This window comes from Capsicum annuum, chromosome 9 (genome assembly GCF_002878395.1).
Source record: "Capsicum annuum cultivar UCD-10X-F1 chromosome 9, UCD10Xv1.1, whole genome shotgun sequence".
NCBI lineage: Eukaryota > Viridiplantae > Streptophyta > Magnoliopsida > Solanales > Solanaceae > Capsicum > Capsicum annuum.
This window is the reverse complement of record NC_061119.1, coordinates 4056928-4065713: the sequence shown is the minus strand read 5'-3', so window position 1 is coordinate 4065713 and position 8786 is coordinate 4056928.

Genomic DNA, 8786 nt, shown 5'->3' with positions numbered 1-8786 from the left:
TCGTACAAGAGCGGCAAGGGCCTAAACAGACTCTCCTTTGAATTATCTTCGATCTCATCTTTCTTTCTTGGTTGGTACTCTATTCCATGCTTAAAAGATTTATCTCATCTTTCTTTCTTGGTTGGTACTCTATTCCATGCTTAAAAGCTTTATCTGGGACCATAATAGGCTTGATAATTTTTTCCAAATCCTAACTTAAGGCGGCCACAACTTCCTCTATCTTCTCCACCTCTTCTGTTCCTTTGAGTTCTTCTGAATTTACCTTAGTGATGGCCTTGCTAGACGTCCATTCATCCTCTATTCCAATCATGTTAACTGTAGGTCCCCCATGGTTAGGCAATGGATTATTGTTAACATTTGGTGTTGACGATTGAAGCGTGATGACCTTCTGATCGATCAAATCTTGGATCTTATGTTTCAAGTTAATACAATCCTCGGTACTGTGCCCCGCTGTTCCTGAATGATAGGAACAATTTTGATCGAGATGATAGAATCGGGAATTGGTATTGATAGGCTTTAGCTGAATCTGTTACAAATAACCAGCTTTTATCAATCTTTCGAAGAGCTAGATACGACTTTCAGCTAGCGGCGTGAAGTTTTGGGGAAGTTTCTTTTTTAAAGGGTTATAATGGTTCTAATTTACAGGAGGAGGTACTTGATGATAATTTGGAGATGTTTGGACGTTTAATTGGTTATTGGAAAAGTAGCTTGAGTATGAGGCTGATAATTTGGCTGTGAAACTTGGCACTGGGGTAAAATATTTGGAATTAGAGCTTGACATTGGGGTTTAGCGTAGAATACAGGCTGAGAACTTGATGGCGATGATAAGGAAAGAATATTCCTAGGATTGAATTTCCTCTTTAACTTATCAACAGAATTAGTAGAGACTGCAGTCGCATCCTCTCTTTTCTTCTTTGGGAATGAGAAGATTCAGATGATGTTGGGGTTTTGGCAAATTTTCCTGTTCGAATGCCTTCTTCCTCTAATGATTCCCCAATCTTTACTAAATCTGCGAAAGTTGCTCGGACCACGGATACCATCCTGGTATAAAATCCTCCTTCCTGTGCGCGAGAGAAAATCGATACCATTACTTCTTCAGACATGGGAGGTTGTACTTTAGCAACCTCTTTTCTCCAACGAAAGGCGTAGTCTAAAAAACACTCATTATTCTTCTGTTTGATCTGATCTAGTGCGTATCAGTCAGGGACTATCTCAATGTTAAATGCGAACCTGTCAAGAAAACCCTTGGCGAATGCTTTCCAACCGGTCCATTTTTTTAGTTCCTGAGACATGAACCATTCTAAGGCTTCGTCACTTAAACTCCTGCTGAACAAACGCATCAATAATGCTTCATTTTTCCCTACCCCCACCATTTGATCACAACACCTTCTCAGATGGGCCATTAGATTTCCAGTGCCATCAAACACTTCAAATTTAGGGACCTTATACCCATTTGGTAGATCTATTCCAAGGTGAACACATAAATCGTGAACACATAAATCATCATACCCTAAATCGTCGTGGTCCCTCACTCCATGAGATTCTTTGATCCTCATGATCTCTTCATTCATAGCTAGCAACTTCATTTCATACTCGGTCCTCCACTCTTTCTCCTTCTCTTCGTAATGGTCCATCTCGAGATTAAGAAGAAGATTATAGATATCAGGGGATATAATGGCATGGAGAGGATTTGGAAAGGAGGCTTGATTTTGCGGGTTAAACGAAGTAGGTTGGTAGGTGGGGCGGACGTTATGAAAATTAGAAAGGTTTTATGGAATTTGAGAGTGGTTTGGTGGAATCTGAGAAGGATTTTGTGGATTTGGAAAGAAATTTGGTAGATTTGAGGATAGATTTGATGGATTTTGCTGGTTTGGGAATGAATCTTATGGATTTAGGAATGAATTTTCTTGATTTGAAAATGTGTTTTGGGGATTTGAGAATGGATTTGGAGATGGGTTTTGTGAGTTTAAAGATGGATTTTGTGGATGGTAGGCATCTGGGTTATTTTTCGTGATTAGTGTTTTGGACAAATAGAGGAGCGGAGACAGACGATATATTAATTAGCTGATTCCCAAGAATCGGTGTACTGAGGGGAAAAATTTAGAGTAGAGTCCCGTGTCCTCCTGGAGCGGAGGTGTTGACGGTGATAGCCAGGTTAGCCAAATCTCGAGTGCGATTTATTTCCTCCTAAAGCATTTCTAATTTTCTTGTGAGTTCCACAATCATCTCACTCGGTTCCACTATTACATTGTCCTTGATGGTCAATGTGTTTTCTTCATCATTTTCAGTCATTATTGAAGGATGGTCAGAGGATGGAATTTTATGCGCTTTTGACCGGGTGAAGTAGGGATGTTCTGCTAGCTTATATCTACACGGAGTAGTTTCTATTATCTGTAAAGTACAACAACTCAAACGCAGATGTGTTAGTTTCCGTATGTGATAAGTAATGCAAAATATTTGACAAGAAATACCCACGTAGAGTTGTTTGAGTCATAGACGAATTCATCCATAGGAGCATAGCGGATAAACTTTCCTTTGATCCAAACAAACACACATAAGCACCTAAGACAATTATATTACACAAAATATTATAATAATGCGTATCCTAACTGGGGTGACCCTTTTTGAGCCAAGGGTTCAGACCTAACGATTTTGAAGAAAATATTCGCCTTTTCAAAGCCAATCCATTATCCTCAAAAACCTTCATAGGTATACATAAATGACATAAATGTCTACAAAAGTTGAACAAAAGGGATACAATCTTTAGGGAAAGGGAATAATGTCCTACGTAGAGGATACTAATTACTGAATGCTTCTTCTATTGACCTTCGCTCTCTTAGCTTCGTCCATTTCTTATATTGGTTACATCCGTTAACGTTCAAACTGTGCCTTAGATGCAACCTCCCAAATCAATCAATTTCTTGCTAACTTGCTTCAGTTCTTCTTACGGAAGTAAGCAAATCAAGCTTTTTCCCAACCCCCAAAGGATAATGGATTGAATTAGACAAGCATATATTTTCTTCAACACATAAGTATGGTTCGTCTATAATTGACTCGAGGTCAATAGACGCAGGGCAGATTTTCTAGTGAGCCCAATACCCCGCTTGAGTATTAGGTCGTCCTAGGCTCATGCCTAAAATAGAGTTTTGATTTCGTTCTATCAGTGTCTAGAGTGGGTTTGAGCCAGGTTCTCGAGCAGACAACTTGAGTTTGAAAATACGAACAACCATCAGACGACTCACGTGCTAATAAGCTGTCGTATTTCCAACACATTATTGGAATTGAACAATAGGGGCCGGGACATCCACGAAACCTCAAAACAATTTAAATAATGCAGGAATGTGCCATGCGATGCGATAGTTGAACTTTACAGAATTGAAACATATAAACAGTTAATCAAAAGAAGAAATCAAACATTTGGTTAGATCCTAGTTAAAGATCCCCAGCAGAGTCACCATTTCTGTTTTGCGAAGAAATTGACTTTTAAAAGAGAGTCACCACTTAATTTTGAAAAGGAATTAAGAAATCTTTAGAGAGTTACTTCAACCGATTCAAAACAGGAAAATCGTTTTAAGTTAGAGATTCTAGATAAGCGGTTCCTATTAACGTTTTAGGAAGGTGTTAGGCACCTAAAACGTCCGCTAACTTGCGGTTATCCGGATTGTTTGAAAATTATCTTTGACTAACTTTGGAAAAAAAGTTGATTTCTTCAAAGAAAAGTAATTTTAGTGATATTTTAGTGTTTATGCAAAACTAATTTTTAGGCGACTTAGTTAGGGATTTTAACTAAGTTCGCAAAGAAACATGTAAATAAGTAAACGAAAGGAAAAGGGAAGAAAAGCGGGGAAGTAGTGATTTAGGCTTTCAAGCCCAAACCATCGGCCCTGTCCTAATCTAGTTGGGTTTTCAACCCATTTCACCTATCTTAGTCTAGCTTTCGAGCCTTTGGATCGAGTCTCGCTCCACCTACATTAAATTTACAACTTTGGCTTCGAGGCCCAAATGAAATAAAGGAATAAATAAACAAACAAATAAATAAAAGATGACAAAATAAATAAACAAATAAAAGAAAAGAAACATTCTAATCCCTTGGCCGCTTCAAAGATGGGATTTTAATCCATTATTCCTCTTTTGACTTCTCGTATCCATATGCCACGTGCTCAACTTTGGGCTTTCATTCGGGCTTGACTCGGAAGGATAGGCCTCATTTGCCCATTTATGAAATGCAAAAAGAGAAGAAGCCCATTTGGACTCCAAGGGGGGTGCATGCAGAGAAAAGATATATGAATTAATACGCGTTCATAAAAATGAATTACTTTTATAACAAAAAAAATTCAGAAAGTTCAAAGCTGTTAAAAAAAATCACTACTTCGATACATAAAAGGAAACTTAGCTACTAGATTAGTGATATATACGACATGCAACTGTGTTTAATTGGTTTTGAACTTTTAACATAGAGATCAAAGAGAACATGCCATATTATGCTGGACTTTGGCATGAAAGTATGCATATGCATGAAAGAATTCTAGTAAAAGATCACTTTTCCTAATCGCATGTGATGACCATTAGATGAGAGCATAGGACGTAATGTTGGTTTTGTTTGTTGCAGTAGAGGGATGCTATAACATTTGTTAAAGGACCGTACATTAATAGTAAATCGCAATCCATTCCTTTTGACAAAATGATAGGTTCCGGTGCTTACTTATGAGAAGGAAGACACAGAAACTAAGAAAATTTTATCAGTTGGCTATCAAAACACTCAACTGGAATACAAAACTGAAGAGCTGAAGATAATTCTCAAAAATAGATACTTAAATTTATGCTACAGATGAACCAAGATAAGTTCATTTCACCTCTTTCTTGTATGTTGTACAGTATACAGGACAATCCAATCAACAAAAGCAAAGAGGGTCTCACTTAAATCAAGAACACTATTAATTTCCAACACTAAAATCGAAATGCAGTCATGCGCTTCAAATAAACCAATCTATACCACACTATATGATACTCTCATGTTATATGGGACAGGAGAAAACTGTTTGCAAGCTGTTTTGAGAACTTCATACCTAAACGTAACCCCACGATCTAGTCAAGAGACTAATTAAAACACAGAAAAGAAGCAAAATTGACCTATAAATCCAAGTTCCATTGACAGTAGGTATTCAAAGAGACATACAACAGTGACGCTCCATTTCCACGAGGAGAACAAAATAAGGCCATTCCTTCTAAATAAACATACTAAGATACCCCATTATTGCATTCATCTCCCTAACCCGATCATGTACTGGCAATAAGCTCAAGAGACAAGGAAGGATAAAAGATTCGAGCCCACACAAAAAAAGACATGGCAGATAAAGCTAAAAGGAAAGTGGCGGGGCACTACTATCATCCTCATCCTCTTTTGTCAAATTCAAACGAGTTCTAATAGCCGAAATAGTCATCGAGGAATCATGGGATTTGTCAGTTTTTGTCGAGTGTATCCTCGTCATTCTTTGTCATTTGGGAAGCCAAAGAACTCATGGGGAAGTCTCAACAAACAAGACGACGTTAAATACCAACAATGAACAAAACACCCTCGGCCCAAAAACTATCAAAACAAGAACAAAACACGAAACTTTAAAATAAGACAAGCTAGAACAGGGCGTCATCGACCCAAAACGATTAAAGCACACAACTTTAAACGCTGAAGCCAACCATGAAAACATACAAGCAGCCCGAAACGACCAAACATAATCAAACTTTAGCCACGAAACTAGCCTTAACAGGATACCAGTAACTCAAACCAAAATCAAAAGCATGAAACTTTAAACGACAAAACTAGCCTTAACAAAATATCAGCAACTCAAACAGAATCGCAGAACATAAAACTTTAACATAAAGTCATCTATACAAACCTTAAGCATTTCACAAAAAAAATGAGAGTATTAAATCGAAAATCTACCAAAACAACTACCTACGGCTATCAAAGCCATCTACCAGCAAACAACCCAGCATTCAATCATACTAAAAAATTTATTCACGAATATAGAAGATCGAGCTGAAGCTAAAACAGATGAAGCTTAAATGGAAAAAGGGTATTACCTTTTAGGGAGCATCAAAACAGGACTTGAGCTATCACCGGATTCGTCACCACCGGAAAAAGGCCTAGCAGCTACTTCGAACAATTCGACGAGCTTCAAATTTTTACTAAAATGAAAGGATTTATCGATTTTGCTCAGAATGGCTCACTTTCCCCCCCCTAAGAACTCCCCCAATCCAAATTTTCTCAACCCCCTCAACTTTTGACTCCCTTTGCTTCCGAAATTTTGAACCCAGAAAGGAAAGGCCAATCCACCCAAAAAAAAAGAAAAAAAAAATCCTCCCAATTTCGAACCCTCAAAAGACCATACAAAATTTTGAATCCCAGAACCCCCAGCCTGGAAAGAAGAGAAAATCCCCCGATTTTCTCCGAATCCAAAAAGAAAGAAGCTGAAAAAATCCCCCATTTTTAGCTCAACAGTGAGCTCTTTATATAGAAGCCAATTGAGAGTAATTTAGGGATTCCTTTTCCAAAGAGAATTCAAAATTTTTTAACTCCCAATCGGGTTCCCCCAACAAATTGTACCGATTTCCAAATCGGTGGACCAATAAGATTTGGGCAAAATGGATTTTCACCATGAGCCAACAAAATTGTGACATACATGTACGGAATCGCACTCCCATACCCGAGATTCGCGAAATTGATATGTTGAGAGGACACCTCGGCTTATTTCTAGAAGATTTGAGGGTTTTCTTTGCATGAACTTGTGTGGGATGCGTGAAGGAGGCTATAAACGGGTTGGTTACGGGTTGTTGGTTGTGAGAATCGGGTTTAAGGTCGCAGGTGAGGTTGGTTCGTGTTGAAAATGGGTCGGCGGGTTTAGGTTTTTGCGGTGTTGCCGCGTCTGTTAAGGGTTGGTGTTGTTATGCTGAAGGGGGAGATATAAGGGAATGGGCTGGGTCGGAGGGAGTTTGGGCCTGGGTTGAGACATAAAATTGGGCTGGTGAATGGAGGTGGTGCTGGGCTGGGGTAATTTGAAGAGTGGGTTGGGTCAAGTTTTGAATGGGCCGCTTGTAGTGGGTTGTTGCATTGTTGAAAGAAAATGGGCTGGTTTGGTTGGAATTGTTAAGAATTTGGGGGTTATTTAAAATATAACCCTCAATTAAAATTTAGGATTTGGCCAAAATTAGTTAATATTTCAATCCAATTAAAAATTAGATTGGTCACATTTCATTGCAAATATGACCAATTAATTTTAATTAGGATCAAATTTAATAGTTTGACTAAATTGAATCAAAATTCGATACGAATTAATACCTTGTTTGATCTTGAGCTTCTTGATTCATTAAAATTACACAAATATTTATCCAAATAAATTAATTTTTGAGAGTAAAATTATATGCAAATCAAAATTTTAATCATTTGAATTTATTTTCGGTATAAACCTTGATTAAAATACGAAATTCTATAAAATAAGCATTTAAGTAATAAAATTATAACATTTCGTATAATTGAACACGATAATATATAATCGCTACTTAAATGATCAATTTACCCAAATGAATACTTTGAAAATCCTTTATTTGGATAAAATAAATGTTGTAATTTTACTTGAAAATCGAAGAAACCCCGAATTAAACTTAGTTATGGAGGTCAAAAATTAGGTGTCAACAGCGAGGATGGCATGCCCTTTGTTTATGGATAACCTCATTGTATGCTTGCCTCGTGCATTAGTATACTAGAGTCTAGAGAACCTTAGTCCTTGCGACAAACTTGGATTGGGGGCTTAGTCGATGAGTTAAAGTTGGACCCATATAGCCCGTGGTGCATAGAGATATCTGGTACACCATCTATCTTAGAACTAAAGAAAAGAGCAGAGTCTATGTTTTTAACTATCATTTGAAATCTTCATTTATATCTTTGTGATTTAATTTCTACTACCATGAATATGTTTGTACAAAGCATATCTTATCTTTTGGTTATTTTATATGCCAATACCTTCTACATATTGACCGTCTCCGGAGGCTACATCATTTCATGATGTAGATTTGGAGGCACCTTCCCGTGATTCTCGCGTTAGAATGATTAGGACAACACTAGAGTTGGTGAGTCCTCTATGGTTTGGGCGGGGCCTTTTTCTGGCTTAGACAGTTTTCTTATATTAGAGGCTTCACAGACTGATTTAGTTAAATTCGTGTACTTTTTGAAGTTAAATGGCTTCTTTTGGGTTTATTGTGTTTCCACATTTCTATTTGTTTGTTTTACATTTTATTTTAGTTTGTTTGACCAGAATTCTTTTTTTTTTTAAAGAATATATATTTACGAGATATTTGACTATTATCTTTAGTTTAAGAGTTAAGACAACAAAATTCGCAAGTCTTTTTACTTTTTAAACTTGAAACTCTTTATCATGTCAAAATCAAACAAATAAATTAAAACAGAAGGGAGATTATTACTTTGTAGAGAGAGGAGGAGATATTTTATTACTTTGTGATGGTCTCACTCTCCTATTTATATAGAAGAAACCCAACTAATTGGTTCTAAATAAATTATTTCCTTTCTTAACTAGTTCTTTCCTTCCAAGTAACACAACATTTTATGGATTATGCATATTTTGATTTAATTGATTAACACGAGAGTAACCTTTCAATAACAAGTAATTATTAATACAATTGTTACTTATATCACAAGTAACTTTTGATTAACGCACAAGTAACTTTTGTCCATATGCTCGTGCAAAGTTTCCATAAACTGACAAACCCTTTTC